The sequence below is a fragment of the Taeniopygia guttata genome, chromosome 10 (assembly GCF_048771995.1).
Source record: "Taeniopygia guttata chromosome 10, bTaeGut7.mat, whole genome shotgun sequence".
NCBI classification, from domain to species: domain Eukaryota; kingdom Metazoa; phylum Chordata; class Aves; order Passeriformes; family Estrildidae; genus Taeniopygia; species Taeniopygia guttata.
Window position 1 is genome coordinate 1,418,928 of NC_133035.1, and position 16,123 is coordinate 1,435,050.

A 16,123-nucleotide genomic window follows, 5' to 3' on the forward strand; every position below is an offset into this window, starting at 1 on the left:
TCTAGAGTTAAAACTGTATGGTAATGGAAATTCTGCATTATTGTGCTGATCCATATGAAACAATGGAAGTATTTCAGCCTTAGGCCAATGTAAATTCCAGTGCAACTCCTGGTCCTCACACAGCGGCTGTGTGGGAGCACAGGAAGGTGGGAAGACTGGTAATGCCAAGCAAGGCTCTGCAGACAAGGTCCCTGCACCAGCCTGTCACAAGTAATGCACTCACAGAACGGGCTCCATCTATCCCTCCAGGTATCAGCATGGAGAACCCAAAGCCTTTTCCCATGGGTCTGGGGCTACATAACTCCTTCTCCAAAATCCACGGTACTTTACATACATAGAGAGTGCAATTGCCCTCACTGGTGATTTTTGGCTGCCACTAACAGCCAGTAAATTCTACACATGGCTACAAATAACTTGACGTTCACTCTCTCAACTTTGCTTCAACTACTAAACCAAAACATGTTCTACAGATTACTTTTGTACTCAAAGTAGGTTAAAAACATCAGGAAATGTTAATAGCAGAGAGATAAAGTTACATTTTTAGTTTCCCTGTCAGTTGTTTTCTTTACAATCTCCTTTCACACCACGGGTACTCCACAACCTTCTCAGTGCTTTCCAGCAGCACAGCACCATCTCCTCGTCAGAGCCGAGGCATTTGCATTTCAATGCCCTGCCCGTACCCGAATGTCAGCTCTGACACACCGACTGCACGGGAGGGAGCAGCTGGGCAGGATTCCTGCAGCAGCACAGCAAGTGGGAGCAGCGGGGCTGGCAGCAGACAGCCCTCACCGGCAATCCTTTGGGCTCCCTGCTCCGGGGCTGGGCAAGAGAGCCTCCAACAGCCTCACTTTAAAAAAAAAATACTATTAACACCGCCTGAAACCAAGCCAACCTCATCAGAGAGCAATCAGTGACACGGAGGAAAGCTGCAGATCCTTTATCTCTTCAGAAAAAAGAGCAAAGACAACATGGGCCATTAGCAGGGATGGGATAGTGTGATCCTAAACCGGGAAAAGGGAGAGCAAAGACTAAACAGGAAAAGGGAAAAGGAAAGGAGACACACAGGCGTGTACGTTCAGAAACAAGGTAGAGAAAACATGTTACGAGTTGTTAACTTAGAGTAAGCTTTCCACATATATATTTGTCCTAGCACGATACAGAAGGTTAACAGGAACTGTCGATGTCTATGACCCTTATCAATAGATTATTTTACTATCTTGTTTAGGGGAAAAAAAAAATAGTCAACATTTAGGAGTCATTTAGCCAAATAGCAACGCCCCCCTTTATTTTTCTTTAAATTACTGATTCCAACCAATTCCCTTACTTGGAAAGTAAACAGGAAATACTACATATATCAGTAAACATGCCTGGAAATGGATTTGCTAAAGAGCTGAAAAGTCAGAAACACAAATTACCCAAGAAGTTGAAATAGTATTTTGTCCCTTTGCTCTCTTTCACTGAAAGAACCATAAAACTTGCATATATGTAGGAAATGCTGCTCCTTCAAACTAACTGTATGCTCTAAAGCAGAAGGAAATGCAAACCTTGCAGCCATTATGAATTGCAGCTGAGTTAAAGTGCCTACCTGCAGCCAGGCCAGGCAGCAAAGTCTGCTGGCTCCTTGTTCTGCAGCTGGCACCTCCTGCCCAGGCTCAGGAATCACACCCCACCTGCCATTGCTGCTCAGGTGAGGAAGGTGTAGTTAGGCCAAAGAGATCTGTCCTAAAAGGTATTTTAGGAAGTCTGTGAATGAAGTCATCTACATGGGATAATCTAGCAATAAGGTAAAGCCATCAGGAAATGAATACATAAGATTAATCATGGAAAGTTACTCATGGAAAACTGGTAATTCCTTCTTGCATAGTTCTGTATTTTAGAGAATAAAACAAAGTTTTCCTGAAAACACACTGAGCAGTAACGCTGACAGGAAGATGCTTCATCTGGATAAAACAACTCAGCTGCTTTACAGACACAAGCTTTTAAGCCAGTATGAAACTATATTAAGAGCCTTAACAATTCCATACAATCATGTACAATCTCCACAAGTATTTGCTGCTCTTGCTACACCTCTTGATTCAGTCTGTCTAGAGGTTTTAAGTAAAACAAAAGTCACACAGAAGGAAGTACATCCAGTTTGTCACAAAGGTAGCTGTTCAGCTGGCAATTTTAAGCAAGTTAAAGTAAACTTTCTAACTATAGAAACTAATTATTGGAATTCCATAAAGTCTTGGTTCCTAAAACATCTGCGTGTTCTTTCCTTCATGCCCATATATCGCTGTATGTTATTTTTTCTGTAAATATCTGGGAATGAAGTGTTTTAGCAGACATTAGACAGCCTTTAAGCCACAGTGAGTAAGGGGAAAAAATTTGGAGGCACTTAGAAAGCAATTAAAAAAGAATGAGCTCTACAAAAGTAAATGGCAAAGACCGAAAACAAACACAAATTATGACCTCTGAGAAGGACCCCCCTATTAAATTCGAAGTCAGAGATCCAGCAGACAACATTCCCCCTTGCCTCTGTGCTCACCTTGGAGCAGCCTGGCCATTCTGCATCAGGTATCAACTGCTCCACAACTAACAGAACTGCAAAGTATTCACATCGTTTCACTTGCAGTCCCAGCTCAAATCCCAGCTTTCCCAGCCCAGCCTCAACTTCACTCTGTAAAAACTGGCAAACAGACCGACCCACTTACAAATCCAAAATAACTTCGAGAGAAAGGAGCGAGAGGATGGAATGCAGCTACACACGTACACGCTAACACGTAAAGCCTTTCAAGTCAGTAATTCGTACTAATAACAGAGCAGGGACAGAGCCCTGGCAGGAGCAGCATCCACTCGGCACCCACAGCAGCTTTATCCCGGGAAATTCCTCGAAGGTGTCAGCGCGGGGCAGGCGCTGCCCGGCGGGGCGCGGGATCGCGCCGCGGGCTCGGGCAGCGCCGGGGCTGCGGGCAAGCACCGGAGGCCCCGCGCCGCCACCGGGGGCGAGGGCGCCGCACGGCCCCGCGGGGCCCCGGCGCGGCTGCCGGCGCCAGACGGGCTCTGCGGGCGCCGCTGCGACCGGCACCGCGGCCGGGCGAGGGGCGCCGGGGGACCCGAGGGGAGGGAGTGACGGGCGGGCGGCGGCCGCGCCTCGCCGGAGCCCCGCTCGGTGCCTCCGCCCGCGGCCCCGCGGAGGAACGCGGACCGCCGCCGCCCCCCGGCCTCCCCTCACGGCGTGAGGGGTCGTCACCCTCTCCCGCCCCTCACCTGGCAGGGGCTCCCCGGCCCCGCGGCACCTCCCGCGAGGAGGCGGCGGCTGCGCCCAGGCGGCTCCGTGCGGGCTCGGTGCCGTTCCCGCCGGGCCCGGCGAGGACGCGGCTCCCGGGACGGGGCTGCGACCGCCGCGCCCGCGCGCAACAACCAACTCCGGGCGCCGCCCCCCGCGCGCGCACCGCGGCGGGAGCCCCGCCCCTCGCCCGCTCATTGGCCGGCGGCGGCGAGGGGGCGTGGCGCCTCCGCGGGGCGGGGCGAGGCCCTCGAGCGGCCAGGGGAACCGCCGTCAGAAGACTACAATTCCCGGCGCGCACCGCGCGCGGGCTTTAAATACGTGCCGTCATCTCGCGCGTGCGTGTGTAGTGAGTGTGTGCTTCCGCCTGCGGTGGTGAAGTAGTCCCGCTGCGTGGTTTGAGCTCCAGCCCCGCGCTGGGCCGCTGAGGGGAGCGGAGCGGCGGGCGCTGAGCCGGGAGCGCTCTCGGCTTTGTGGGCTTTCTCCCGAGGGGCTCCTCTGGGGGAGGCGGGAGGGCCGCTCTGAGGCGGGAGCGGAGGGATCCGAGCAGGCGGGGTTGAAGGAGGCCGTGCGCGTGCGGGAGGCGCGGCGGCTGCGCGGGCTGAGGGGACCCGGCTGAGGGGACGCGGCCGCCCCCGGGACCCCGGCCCTGCGCCAGAGCCGCCGCCGGCAGGTCAGTGGGGACGGCCGCGGGCCCGCCGCCCCTCCTCGGCCGCGGCCGGCAAGGAGTCGGCGGGCGGCTGCGGGTGCTGTGGCCCGCCGTGAGGGGGGCTGGGGGAGCCGCCGGAGCTCACGGGGGGTGAGGGGGAAGAGCCGGATGGGGGTCTAAGTGCTGGGCTTTCGGTGTTCTCCATTATATATCTTTCCACGGTTCCCCCAGGGCGATATTTCATGGCTCCTTGGTTCTATTTATTTGTCCTTTCTGTAGGTCCACTTAACGTTCCCTTGTCAAACAGGTGATTTATTATAGCGTGGTTTTCTGATACTTCTGTCCAGGTTTCCACATTCAGTTCCCCGTCCCTGGGGACTAAGGCTCTTGTTTGAGGTGGTAGAAAGAAGCCCCGGGCCTGGGGTTGAAGACACCGGGGCACGTGCCTTGCGAGGCGCCATTCATTCCCGTACACTGCAAAACCTGCGCGAGAGGGAAAAGGAGGAAGGGCAGGGAAATATAAATAACAGAGCTCCTGATCTCTAGAGTAGCGTCCTTCAGCGTTTTTGGCTGCCCATTCCTGTCAATAAAGAATACTTTTTATCATGCCTCTCTCAAGTATGTAAATTTATTGACTCATCAGTTATCTACACGTAGTACTCTTCTGATAGCTTATTAAACACACTCAGACATAGAAATTGAGAAAGGATAAGACAAAAGTGAAATAGACGGTATTTTAATACATTATTTCATAAAGCTGTAAAAAATGCAGATTTTTGGTTTGCCTTGCATATGACCCCCTTGACTACTTCTGTAGCACATGTATGTTGTTCTGAAGTGATCATTCTTCTAAAGAATGTAAACATAAACTGCCGATGAAAATGCATAGGTTTTCTTTTTTAATCCTGGCCACATATGCATATTTGCATATTTGAAGATGGTAAAATGATAGTGAAATGCTTTTTTACCTTCTCTTGGCTTTTTTCACACCTGTATCATATGTCTGTTAGAAAGGATGAGATATTCTGTATTTATAGAACTATATCACTTGGTGGAAAGTACTTCAGAGTTCAGGAAATTGGGGGAATCTGATAATTGTTTTACCCTGTCCTTAGAAACCTGGCATGTCTTGAAAAAGAACTTGAGAAGTTTGGCTTAGAAATGGTGTCCAAAACAGAGTATTTGGATTAGTTTTTAAAATCCTAAATTAACTTTTATTTAGGATCCCAGTAGTTTTCAAAACAGAAAAATGAGAGTTTGTGTGATCTGACCACACTGTCTTGGTTATAAGTGGATTTTTTGTTCCTTTGGTTGCCTGTGGTGCAGCACACAGAGGGCATGTGGTGATAACCTTTTGTGGCTCAGAAAAGAGAGCAGAGAATTGTGTTCCTTAAGTACCTGAGGCTTGGGTCCAGCTCCTGTGTGTACCTGACTGTTAGAAGGTGACTAACAATTTCTGGTGCTCTGCAGCAAAGGAACCACAAGGAGAGAGATTCTCACTGTTTTCCACCTTCTGCTCTTGCAGGGGATCTTCCCTGGCCCAGCTCAGGCTTGCAGTGTATGGCTGGCCAGGACTGCCCCCAGAACTGAGGAGAGGAGCTGATCTCCCGGTGCTTCTGGATTGCTGGATGCCAGCACTGGCTGTGAGCTGTGCTTTTGCTTGTACGGCATCACGATATTACTTTAAGTATCAGAGCACAGGAATGGAGAACATTGTGCACTGATGTGCTGGGCTTGACTTTGTAACCTTTGTTAGTGTCTGTTCCCAGTGAAGTTAAATACAGGGTCGCTCAGTATCCAGTGCCCATTAGCAGGGTGTGTCTCCTCACCTGCCACATCGGCTCAGCCTTCCATGCTAATTGCTTCTTCTTGACTAAATAGGAATAAATAAACTGTTTTAGGACCAGTTATCCAATGGGATTTTTCTCAAGCTTACAGGCTCATACAAGTTTCTGAATTCTTGCTGTTTCACCTTCCTGCCCTCCCCAGGCTGTGGGTGAAAAATTTAAGTATTGCTGCAGTGCACACAGAGCTGTGCTTGGTATTTTTGAGTGTTGTGGCATGTGCTTTGAGGAATTGTTAGAGAATAAAGTAATAGAGACACTCTTGATAGTGATCTGTGGGAGGGATGGGTGACTCAAAGGAACAGGCCTATACAATTTTGAGTGCAGTAGGTGAATACAGAAAGGTTGTCTTTTTTTTTTTTTTTTCCAGTTGTTCAGGTACCTTTAATAAAATGCTGTTTCAGTCTAAAATGTGAGTGGCTTGGGAGTCCCAAAATGAAGTTGCTCTAGCTTTTTAAATTTTTTTGCTTCTATGATTTCCCTTAGAAAGAGAGGGGAAATGTTTTGTATGTTCATGGGAGCTGTTAAACTTCTGCTATTTTTAAGACAAGAAGAGTGATCAATAAACACAATTCAACATGAAGTATGAATTACTAAGTGTAGTTTGTTTTCAGAAGCCCCTGTTTTTTTGGGAGGATTGGTTTATGAAAGCTGGTTGATGGCTATTTGAAATACACAGTCAAGTGGTAGCTAAAGCTTTATTGATGTAGGTCAGGCTCCATGGCAGGGTGAGCAATGTTGGCCATATTGTGTTGTTGTCTGACTCCAGGAGTGGCTCCTTCATGTCCAGTGGCATCAGCAGCACAGCTGTTGGCTCTGATGGCAGCTGTTAGTTTTTACTGGGAGTTGGCCTCGATGGTCCTCGTGGGTCCCTTCTGTATTCTGAATTCTGTATTCTGTGTGCAAACTTGTAGTCTGATACTGGGCCTTGAATTCTGAGGGCAAACCAGCCAGATCTGGGTTTGTGCCTGCACTGACAGTGTTCCTGCCAGTGGGACAGGTCTGGTGGCAAGCATTTCATTTCCAGACTAGTCTGTTTTAATCTTTTGTGTAATGGGATTGCTGGGATGTATATGGTAAAGCTATTTGTATGCACATTAATCCCACAGATGACTAATTCTTGTTAAAGGAATAACTTGCGTTGTTCGTAGCTGTTAGGGGCAAAGCTGAGACTGACATTTGATTTCCGAAGGTCTACTTGGTACCAGTTTGACAAGGACAGCTTTTGATGAATTGCAGCTACACCTACTTTTGAATGTGTTTATTTGTGAGAAATCTTCATTCTGTGTTATAGGGAAACAAAACCACTTAACTGTGGAATACCTGAATTTCTTCCAAGTTCTGAATTTATTAGGAAATCTTCCTTGTTCCTTGATCTTACTTTTGCAAGTTTTGATGTATTTGGAAAGAAACCTGTCTTTCAGAAACATTAGGAACATTATTGGCTAGAGTGTTTTAATAGTAAATATGTTAAAAGGAGCCTGTGCTGTGTTGCCTTCATTAACGATTTTAATCCTAGAAACAAGAAATCCTGCACTGTTTTGCAGGAGACTGTGGCAAGAGCTGACTTTGGCTGACTGATTTCAGTCTTTTTGGACCACACATCCTTCCTGGCATACAGTGAATTGTAAAATAAACCTTATATTTCACTGTTTTTGAAATTCTTATGTCTTGCATTGTCTATACTGTCTCTTCATGTAAAAGGGAGTGTAAATCTAAGACACTGCGATGTGCCTTTTGTGCATCATGGCTGGGGTAAGTAATGAGGTGAGCAATGGGCATCCTTAGCCTGCAGTTCAGGATACTGGATAGCATGAAAATGACAAAGGATGCTTTAGTCACAAGACTGAGTGGTAGAAAGCTTTCTTGCTGTCAATAAAAATGTGTGACGTGCATAAGAGAATGAGGGTAGTCAAAGTGTTGGTTATTAGTTGGCTTCAAGAGGCTTAAGACTGACAGGATTTATTTCTGGATTTTTTTACATTTTTTTTCTTCCCCTAACAAGTGCAAAACACAGAGGATTTCTCAGCAATTTAGTGAATTAACAGGGGAAAAGACTACTTTTGTTTTATTATTGTGTTCAAATATGAAAAGATGATAAATTCATAGCTTTAATTATACGGTGGTGTCTGAGGGATTGTTTGCAGCCAAAAGAAAGTCAACAGTTTTTAACTGCCCTTCAAAATGTCATCCATAGAACTTGCCAGGCTTTGTTTGGAGGGGCTCTCATCTTAACCAAGTAGTGATTAAGGCAGGTCTGACTTGGCTGTCTCTGTTCTATAGTTCCTTTTATTTTACGTAAGTAGTATGGCATGAATTAGTGGGTTTTTTGTGATTTTTTGTGTTTTTTACTTAAGAAATAAATTATTTGTTCCTCTTGGAATTCCCTTGGCTGCTGTTTTAAAGCCTTGGGTATAAGGTGGTGTGTTTCTTCTTAACTTTGGAGTATTGTTTGCTGAAATCTAGTAATTGACAAAATATTTAGTAATGGAAATGGAAGAGATTTTGAGAGAATGGACTTTGTGTAAGAATAGGCTAGGTAATTTCAGACTGATGTCTGGGCCATAATTATATGTTCATCAAAGGCTGAATCTCTGATGTAACGTAATTAGTGTCCCATAACAGTATTGAGGATGTGCTGTGCCTTACAATATATGGAAAGTGTCAGTCTCCATAGTTGGGAAAGCAGTGGGGAGAGAGCTGTGGCAAGACAAGTTCTGGTAATGGTATGAGACTATGCAGGAGAGAAAACAGATCAACACAGAGCCATGTACTGGAAACAGTAAACTGTGAATCTGCTCTCACACTTTCAGATCTGGAGTGTGCTAACATTTCATTTCTGCCAGGAAAACTGGGGAGCGAGGAGCACCACCCAGCGCAGGATAGTGGCACAGGGAGATAAGAGAAGAAAGCTTGGAGTACAAGCCTTGTAGTTTGTAGTTTTAGGGGTGTTGTTTCCTTACTTTTATTTTACTCTGGGTACAGTGCTGCTCTTATGTCCTAGTTTTCCCCATCTTACTTTAAAAATAGTGTGCCTTGTTTGAATTTTCACTTATCCAGGACATTGACAAAGACACCTTCGAATACCTTAAAGATAAAAAAGTAAGACTTACTGTAGTACAATATTTAATTTAAAGCTACCATCTCTTCAAATATACAAGCATCATGTTGGAATATCTCAATAATCACAAATTCTGTGGGATTTCTAGAACAGAGGAGCAAATCTTCAGCATCTCCAAAAGTCCTGAAATATAGACATATTGGAATGCATTTTTTTTCCAGCTCTGACATCTAGTCAGGAACTATCATAGGAAACCTACTAAAATCTTTTGGAGCAGAGTGCTGGCTCCGGGTGCATTTGCTGCATTATGTTGTAGCTGCTCTTGCACATGACTATTGCTGCTGCTGAAATGAGATTGAGAGAACCAATATTTGACTAAATCCTCACTGTTTCAATATGTGGGAAACATGACAGAATAGATTCCAACTACTCTTTGTTGAGCTTAAGATAAGAAATTGCTGCAATTCATGTAAGATATGGCAAGCCAGTATAATAAATAATAAGAAGAAATTAATCTGAATTGTATAATTGAAGTTCTTTTTCCAGACTTATGGGGAAGAATCTCATCTTTCATCAGGAGAATAAATGTTTTGCTTTTAATTGGAAAGGGGAGAAAAAAGTCATGTCAGTTTATGATATAATCCTAATATTTTTTTGGTAATCATATTTTGTCCCACTTAAGACTAGTTTGGGGCCCTCTATTACTGGAATAGCTTCAAATGTTCTTTGTTTCTGGCAGCAGTAGAATTTTAGGGAGAGTTGAATCGCAGCCTGTGGAGTTATAGCAATGTACATCACTAACTCCTGGCTGTGTTACTCACATCCTTTTTTCCTCTGCCAGCTGCTTGCTGGATCCTTTGCTGAGCCATTTCACCCTTTCATTTGGCATAAACTAATATGGTAAATGAACTAAATGCTCTTCTGTTTCTTCAGCATGTTGAACCACCATGTGATTTGTCCAGGGAACAGGTGCCAGGCTGAAAGATTATGCTCTAGGAGTAGTTGGTAGCGCAACAGGCTTAGGCTGCAGTGAAACTGTAGCCTTAGGCAGTGGACAGCTGGTGTCTGCACCTTCCAGCACCTGGCTTGTCTTCATGCAGGCAGAGGACCTTTCTGGATGCTTCTCTTGGTATCTTGTGAAAACTACAGCCCACTGCTGGCAGAATGAATCCAAAAAGTTATCTTGGGTGATTGGAGGTGGCTCTTAAAGCTTAGTATGACTTTACGACACATGGCAGTGGGAGTTCCCATACACATTGTTTTTTAATTAGCCCTGGTATTTCTTTGAGCCCTTCCTTTCAGCTCTGTCTAGTTAAAGATCACGAGCCTCCTCACTTTCCTGGGATTCTCTGAAAGGGAAGAGTTAGGGAGTTAAGTACCTCTGTAAAATGTCCAATAAGCTGTAACCAGCTGAGAAAGGGGGAGAGGGCAAGACCTTCCTCTTTGCAGCAGCGAGTTACTACTTTGTAAGCTATCAAAATCTAGGTTGTATCAAAATATGCAAAGCTTGAGCATTAGAGAAATGCAATTTTCAGGCCTTTTCCAACTCAGGCCACCAGTATGTTGCCAGTTTCCCATTCTGTGTCAGTTGATAGCACTGTATAAATCGTATGGCATCATCAAGATTCTGTAAATTGTTCACTAACACCAAACATGTTAGAAGCACAAATATTTTTTTCTTAAAGCTCCAAATATAGGAAAAAGAAAGTGAGAGAAAAGCTTCTGAATCATATTAGTTTGATCCCTGCTTTTTAAATGTCAATTTCAAGTAACAGATAGTGCATGATTCATACTGCTTGCTGAAATTTGACGGTTTTGAGCAAAATGCCATCAATTTAAAACTTCTAGGTTATTTGTGGAGAGGTAATGTGACAAGTGCTTTTTCAGTAGTTGTGGTTGACTAACCTGGCTCAGCTTTCTGTTTTTAAAGAATGTACTCGAGCAAACCAGACTTGATATTTGGTCCCATTAAAGCAAGCATAGTTCTGGACGGGTGTGGGCTGGGAAAGCTCCTTGGAAGCATTGACATGAAGAGGTGTTGGAGGTGACGGGATAATCCAGCTTGGGAGCATTAGCATTTAGTGAAGCTCGAGCAGCTAAGCCTTAGGTATAAATAAGAGTACAGAAGAATCTTAACAGGCAAGGTATAACATGTGTCTCCTGCTGGCACTGGCACTTGGAATTCAGAAAGGATTGCTAGCACACTGGAAGAAGATCAGTTTGAACATGAGTTTAAGGCATATTTTAACTCCTAAAAATACAGGCAGGTGCAGCTTTGTTTAACTTCTTGAAATGATACATTTATCAAATAACTTAATCAGAGTTTATTGATGCAGGCTCTTAGCTTATAGGGTCTAACCTGTGAAATCATAACAAAATCTACATGACAGCTGCAGTAAGAAGTTGTACAAATTTACTACGTGCATAAGTGCCACATGGGACAGCTGCTGTAGTGATGCTTCTTACTTTAAAACAAGACTGGGTAGCCTTGATGAAGGTTTGAATTTCTCCTTATTTTTGTTTTTTAGCAGAGGGTAGTGCCTGGTGTTAAATGGGTCACAGTGATCACAGTCATCCCTTCTGGCCTGTTCCTGTGGCTGTACTGCAGCTTTTTTAATAAGGAAAGAAGCTTTTTTAATTCTGGCCCAGGAAATTTTTGGAAAGTATAAAAACTTTGCAGGTATTTGTATTAAACTAACCTAAGTGGTCTTTGTCTCGACATAAGATTTGATTGCTCTTCTGTTTACATTTGGATATAAAAGCCTATAGCATAACTGCAAATTAAATTTAGACTGTGAGACTTCATGTGAATTGTTTTGAATATGTAGTGATGTGAAAATTTTCCAAATATCAAAGATACTTTTCTTACTTGAGAAATCTTTTCTGTTAATATTATTTTAACCTTAAAAAACTTAAAGTTCATTGCAAGTATGAAAAACTGTGAACTCTGTTACAGATGGCTTACTTCAATTTTCTCTATAGAAATACACTTTACATGTTTGGATTTTTTTAGGTAAGTTATTTATATCATTTTATTGCCACTTGTAAAAACATGCATTCTGTCCCAAAGTTATTTCAACAGAGTATTTCTCAAGGGAATTACAGAACAGACATTTATCAGGAAGGGTTTGCAAGGCATGCAGAAAATAACTGATCACAAGGAACTTTTCAGCACGTTCTTCAAGTTTATGTTCTCACATTGCTGTTACATGGAAAAGTACTATATTCAAATAACCACATACAAAGGATTTACATTTTTATAGTGAGGAAGAGTGGGAAGACAGATTTCAAGTGCATACTAAAGGCTGGATACTTTTTAAAAAAAGATAGACTTCAGCTTTTATCTTAGTGTCTTTATATTATAGACTTCTGGGAATTACATTAGAAAAGTTAATTTTCCTTATTGATACAATTTCTTTATTGAGGCAATTCCTTATTCACAAGACTGACATCAGTAATGTTTGTCAGCTCAGTGTCTATAATTGACTTTTTATGGAGACATTTGAGCGATTAATGCAGGGACCTGCTGGTCTCTAACTCTGGTGCATGGCTGGGTGTTTTCCTTCCTGCTTGTGCGAATGTAGACTGATCAGTAGAAGACAGGGCAAGTGATGAGTCAGGATTGTGGTAGTGCAGCAGTACATTCCCTGGAAGTTAACCTAGAAAAGGTCTGTCCTGTAGATAAATTTTACTCAAATCCATTGTCTGCCTGTAATAGGAAATGTGTCTGTCATATCCGTAGTTTTGAGACTTGAGTGTCTGTTTCTGTACTGCTTTGTAGCATCTCAGTTCTTTGGATGTATGTGTATACTATTGTAGTTAAAAATACAGAAATTTGAGCAATTGGAGGTTTTTCAGATCAGATAAAGGAGTTTCCTGGAATTTACTGTGACTTGAGACTGCTAAATAATTTAGCATTTAAAAGGTAAATGAAATGCAAAGAAGCATGACAGCATCGACAAAACCAGACAAGAATTAGAATAGCAATTTATTGAAAGAATAGAGAAGTGTCAAATCAGTGAAACAGTTGACAAATCAGTTGCTTTTTGGGTGTTGAATGTAGAGGGGGGTTGCAAGTGTTAACTACTGCAGCAGTTATTCAGGTAGGGCTTGAGTATCACTGCAGAGATGGTTTCATGCTGCTGGTGGCAGGAGTGTTAGTTGGTGATTCATAATCCAGCTTTGGCATGGAATGTCTCTTCAATTTTTCATATAGCACTGGCTATTTCTTTTAAGATGAAAAGCCCTTTTGTTATGCAGATAACAATGTAGCCTCTGTCAGGCTGGAAAGGAGAACTTCCTTTGCTCATAGGCGATGAAGGGCTTGATGTTACAATATCTTCTTGGTCCCTCAGTCATCTGTCCCTATAATCTTGTGAAAGTGTGTGCAGCTCATTTTGCTGGGCCTTCCACTTGAAGGACAGATTGAACAAGTGGACTAGTTAGTGGAGCAACAAACACAGCAGCCCTGAGCTAAGCTTTCCATTTGAAGAAAAGAAAAAGAACCTGCTTAAATCTTCTACTGAATTAAACCTTATTGAACTGTCTGGAAGTTGGGTTCTGTGAAGTGAGCCTAACGTGGGACTTCTCTTGGAAATGGCAGCTCGTCATTGTTTTTTGCAGCTTGTTGAAATAGTCTGAGGGGTAAATACTGCTTATTGTACTCAGAGTTGAGAGTAAACTTGAGCTTAATTCAAAGGCTGAGGAGGTCTTTGATTAGGGTCGGTATTGGAAGTCCAGCTCTAGCTTCACTAATAGGAGAGAAGAGCCTGGATTCCTTGCTAAGGTTGTTCTTGATGTTTTTTTCTGATTAATAGATGAATAAAATGAAAACTTTCTCTCTGTTCTGGGGTTCTTTTATTCTCCTGTCCCTCCAGCTTCGTCAGGACTGGAGGAGGTGTTGTCTGATACACCTCTGTTCCTATGGCCACTGTAAGGGCTTTTTCAGCTGCTTTTGTCCTGTCTTCCATCCATTGCTCTCTGTGTCCAGAGAATAAGCAGTGCTTATTTCTTCAGCTCTTAGTAACCTTCTTAGCAAAATACCAAAGCAGTTGAGGGCATTTGATGATTGAAATCAGTGTTGATCAGGATTTGAGCCAGGCAGTGTAATATGGTGTCTGCCATAAAGATGACCTTCACCTTGGTTTTGAGTAGGTGTTGGGACCAAACGACCTCTAGAAGCCACTTCTAGTCTAAACTTGGAATCATTAAATGTGAATGATACAAGAGATGTATTTCTTGATTTCTGGGAGTAGGTTTAATTCAGTGTAGCAGAAAATGAGCATCTTTCTGACATTGTTTCCTTTTTTTTCCCTTCTGCTGGGCAAGAGCAGCCAACAAAGAAACTGTTGCATGTGCTTGGCTGGGTGGATCTTAATCAGAAAAACTAGTTGGAATCTTCAGAATTTTTTTGTATGCTTAGGAGATATTTGTGTATAAAATGTGTAACTATTTGGTGATGTCATCAAGTGTTATTGAGAAAGGCATTTTAAATAGTAATACAAATTAGTTCATGCAGATTAAGACATGGATACTTGAGTAGAAGAAAATGTCATTGTGAAGTGAATTAATGTTTTTGCTTCTTTTTAATTGAACTGTTAGTTGTAAATGAAATACACTTCAATTGTCAAAACCACAATTTTTACAAACTGAAATTTCAAACAGGATTTCCTATTCAGCTTGGTTACTTGGCACAGTTTCAAATAATAAACTGCTTGTTTCCTATATGCTAAACTCTAAGACCTGGGCTTGCTGTGCTGTGGATGGGAGGTGTTAAGTAGAGACTGGTGCAGTATCTTCTGCCAGGATTCTTTATTTACACAATGCAACCTGCTCTGAGATTTCCTCATTGCTGTTGCTGATCAGGCAGCAATGGGACTGGTGACCTGTGTTTTGGGGATGTCCTCACTGCTGAAGGATCAGTGTGTGCTGCTTACAGCAGCCAGGTAAGGCTTCACTCAGACCTAACGCGTCCTTCTGAGTGTCTGTTCTGTCATAAAAAACAAAGCTCAGTTGAGATGTGAACTAAACCTGCTGAATTCTTTTTGGTGATCTTACCATGGAGCTTTGGAATGCTGTGGCCATATTTTGTCTGGTATTATACATAGATGACCCTTTCTAGAGGTCAGGAAACAGTTCCAGGGTGGGAATTAGCTGTTTTGGGAGACTGTTAAAGACCAGGAAAAACAAGCTTCCATTATTGTAATAAATGTTTTATCTTAGGACATCTATAAGCTCAAATATGATTGAAGTTTTCATAAAATCTGAAGACCTTTTACTTTTAAAAAGATGTCTAAAAAGCAGTATCATGGGTTTTTGCCTTTGTTTTAGGAGATGTAGGGAGGAGCAGAACATAAATGAGTGCTTTTTCAGAGGAGTCTTTTTAAATGAAAAGGGAGCGCTGGTGACTGAGAAGGCAGTTGTCTAACTCAGAAAGCTCTTGAGCTAACTTTGGGGATTAAATGTGGTATTTGATCCTCAGCTAATCTGTGTGCTTACTTCTAACAGAGTGCAAAAGGTAATCAAAGAATGTAACTTTTCTTTACTTGCACTTCTGTTGTAAAATGTTTAGGCTCCACAAATCCTAAAACCTCTTGTTTTCCACCAGTTGGCTTTGTCTGTTTCTGCTCAAGGCAATGAACTTCAGGTTATGATATTATACTGAGGTGAAATACATGTTGTAGCCCTTTTGAAAATAGAAATGTTTTTCCACTTTCCCACTGTTTAATGCTGTGTAAACCAGAGTGTTGCTGACCTTTTGCAAGGATCACAAAGACTTTAGTTCTTACTTCTCTTTGCAGTAAGAATTGCATGATGTGTATTCAGGTCAGAGTCTCAGCGTGACTTGAGATCTCAGAAACCAAGCAAAGACTAACAATTAGTTGAGATGTCCAAAATAAAGGTTAAGACTGGTAGTGCTTCAGAGGTTTGTTTCTCAAGTTTGGTTGTATTCTTAGCTTTGAGAGATTTCCTTTATGACCTTTAAGCCAGCTGTGCCTCTCTACTGATATATAAGGGTATTGGGATAATATTTCTGCTTTAGCTCAGAGGAACCATATTTACTTAACAAATATATATAGAAATGAAATAATGCAAAAGAAATGTAAAAGCAGTATAAATCTGCTGTTTGCTAAATATGGTAAATACTCAAACCTGAATGCCAGATATCTTTCAGAACACTTGTAACTAAACATAAATTAGGAATCCTTCCAAGTGCAAGTGCTTGAAGACATTGTGTTGTGTGAGACCTCCATCCTCAGGTCTGTTCAATCATCAACCTGTTTGAAAAGATTTACATTCCC

At 42.9% G+C, this 16,123-nt stretch overlaps 1 protein-coding gene across 4 annotated transcripts in view; it reads left to right on the plus strand.

The window, feature by feature from the left end:
• The first annotated feature begins 3,611 nt into the window (after positions 1 to 3,611).
• HMG20A (high mobility group 20A) overlaps positions 3,612 to 16,123 on the plus strand; it is a 57,143-nt gene continuing 44,631 nt past the window's right edge. The window contains exons 1-2 of one of the 4 annotated variants that reach the window (XM_072934176.1): positions 3,613 to 3,941; positions 5,443 to 5,579. The gene's annotated coding sequence lies outside the window, so the exon portion shown is untranslated. Of the gene's footprint in view, positions 3,942 to 5,442; positions 5,580 to 16,123 lie in introns of all 4 variants that reach the window. The other 3 variants (XM_072934175.1, XM_041718334.2, XM_030281242.4) reach the window with 3 other exon arrangements.